Raw genomic sequence first — 2,500 nt, 5'->3', positions numbered from 1 at the left:
CGAGGCCCTTGCCGGGTCGCGTCCCGCGCCGGCGGGCGGCCCGAGCCACGGCTCTCCTCCCGGGCGCAGCGCCGGGCTACTGAGGGAAACCCCGGGCCCCGGGCAGGAGGACGAGGCGGTGGCGGCGGACGTCGGGCGCGCCCCCGCGGGCGGACGCTCCCCCGAGGGCGGCAGCGGGGGAGGCACCCCCGCGGGGCCTGCAGGTCGTTTCCCTCACCCCAGGGCCAGGTACCTAGCGTCCGCGCCTCGGCGGCCCTCCCTCGGCGAGCGCCGGGGGTCGAAGGCCGCGGAGCCGGGCGGCGGTTTAAAGACGCGGGCGGCTCGATGCGACCCGCGGGGCGGCCGGGCGGTGGCGCCTCCAGGGGCGGGAGTCGCTCCCGCAGAGCCCCTGGCTGGGCGCCGCCCGTGCCCGTCGCGCGGGCAGCCGTGCCGGGGAGGGGTCCCGCTGCCCCCCCCTCTCCGCGGTCCGGTCTCGGCGGAGGAGACCGCGGCGCGGTCGGCCGCGGCCGGCCCGCCTGCCTCGAAACGGGTGGACCCCCCCCGGCGGGAGCGCGGGCTCTCCGCCGAGGGGGCGGCGAGCCCCCGCGGCGGGGGCTCGCCCGGCGGCCGCCGGGCCGCCGCGCCCCGCCCCGTCGCAGCGCTGCGGCGCGCTGCGCTCCGCTCCCTCCCCCTCGCCCCCCGGCGAGCGCTCGGCGGTCCCGCGCCGCCGGCCGCCGGCGAGGGCGGCACCCCGGCCGAGCGGCGGCGGCGCCGCTCGGCGTGTCGGCCGGCCGGAGGGCGCCCGCCGCCGGCCGCGGCTGTCCCGGCCCGGGCCCCGCCCGTCGCTTCCCCGCCGCCCTTCCCGGCCGCGCCGGGCGGGCGGGCGCGCGGGCGGGGGCGTCCCACTCCCGGTCTCCGCGTGGAAACGGGGAGAGCGGGCGCCGCCCCCGCCTTAGCGCCGTCCGCCTCGTCGCCTGGCGCGTGCCCGCGGAAGGGGGCCGAGGCGGGGGGCGGCGGCGGCGGCGGTTCCGGGCGGGCGGCCGCGCCGGCGCGGCGGCGGGCGCCGTCCGGCGGGCCGCGGGCGGCGTGCCGCGTCGCCGGCTCGGGCTCCGGCGGTCGCCGCCTCCGGCGCGGCCGGCGGCGGAGCCGCGGAGGCGCCGGCGGGGCGAGCCGCGGGAAGGGGAGCCGGCTGTCGTAGCGCGGCGCAGGTTGTGGGCGGAGGCGCGCGCGCGCGGGGGTCCGGCGGGGCGCCCCGCTGCTGCCGCCCGGCAGCAGCATCCGTTGTCCCGAGCGAGGCGGGCGGGCGGCGCGGCCGGGCGCGTCGCCGCCTCCGTGCGGAGGCCGGGCCGAGCCCGGGCGCCTGGGCCGCCTCCGAAACGCGCAAGGGGCGTCTGCCCGCTGTGGGTCGAGTCGGGAGCGCGGGCTCCCCGCCCTTGCCGTTCGGGGTTTTTTCCCGTTCCCTTTTTCCCTTCCGCTGGGTGTGCTCGTACGGTCAGGCGAGGCGAGGCCTCTCCGCCGCGGCCCGTGGCGCCGCGCCGCGGCCCCCTCCGCGCGGGCGGGGGGGGCGGGCCGGCGGGCGGGCGGGCGGTGGGCCGTCCTCCGAGAGGGGCCGCTGCTGGCGAGCGGTCCCGGCCCCCCCGCGCGCGCGGGGCGGTGCCGAAAGGCAGACAACTCTTAGCGGTGGATCACTCGGCTCGTGCGTCGATGAAGAACGCAGCTAGCTGCGAGAATTAATGTGAATTGCAGGACACATTGATCATCGACACTTCGAACGCACTTGCGGCCCCGGGTTCCTCCCGGGGCTACGCCTGTCTGAGCGTCGCTTGACGATCAATCGCCGGCTGGGCCGCCCCCCCTCCCCCCCCCTCCCCGGGGTGGGGAGGCGGCGGCCGCAGCGGCGCGGCTGGGGTGCCTCGCAGGCCCGCGCGCGGCCTCGGGCCGGGGAAGCGGTTCGCCGCCGCCCGGCGCCGTCGGCCCAAGGGCCTTCGTCCCCCTAAATCGAGACTCGGGGAGCGCTCCGAAGCTCCCCGCTCCCGGAGCGCCCGCTGGGCGGAGCCTCGTCCCGTCGGGGCCGCGCCAGGGTGCGTCGGGCCGGTCGGGCCCGGCGCGGCGGCGGGGAGAGAGAGTGGGGGGGGGAGGCGCGGGCCTCGCCCCCGGCCTCCCGCGCGGGCGGCTGTCTGCGGGTGGGTACCGCGGCGGTACCGTGCCGTGCTGCCGCGCGCGCGCGCGCTGTGCCGGGGACGGGGGTCGTCCCCGTCGCCCCCCCCCCGCCACCGCCTTTCTCCCCGACTCCCCCGCCGCGCCCCGGGCGGCCGCGGAGGGGGCGGCGCGGCGGCGGCGGCGTTCCGCGCGTGCGGTCGCCGTCGGCGCCGGCCGCCTCGGGCCGCGGCGCCCGGGCGCCCGCCCGGCCGTCGTCGCCCCTGGCCGTGCCCCGGGGGCCGTCTCCGGGCGCGTCTCGACGCGTGTCGGGCCGTCTCCGGGCTGGGGCTTTCGCCGCGAGCGGCGGCGCGAGACCGCAGCA

General features: G+C 82.6%; 1 non-coding gene across 1 annotated transcript; it reads left to right on the top strand.

The window, feature by feature from the left end:
• The first annotated feature begins 1,648 nt into the window (after positions 1-1,648).
• LOC142076975 (5.8S ribosomal RNA) lies at positions 1,649-1,801 on the top strand. Its single transcript, XR_012671469.1, has one exon. It is a non-coding gene; the product is annotated as a 5.8S ribosomal RNA (ribosomal RNA).
• The last annotated feature ends 699 nt before the right edge of the window (positions 1,802-2,500 follow it).

Source organism: Calonectris borealis, unplaced genomic scaffold (genome assembly GCF_964195595.1).
Source record: "Calonectris borealis unplaced genomic scaffold, bCalBor7.hap1.2 HAP1_SCAFFOLD_130, whole genome shotgun sequence".
Classification (NCBI taxonomy): Eukaryota; Metazoa; Chordata; class Aves; order Procellariiformes; family Procellariidae; genus Calonectris; species Calonectris borealis.
Note: the sequence above shows the minus strand (reverse complement) of the source record. Positions and strands in the feature narration are given on the sequence as shown.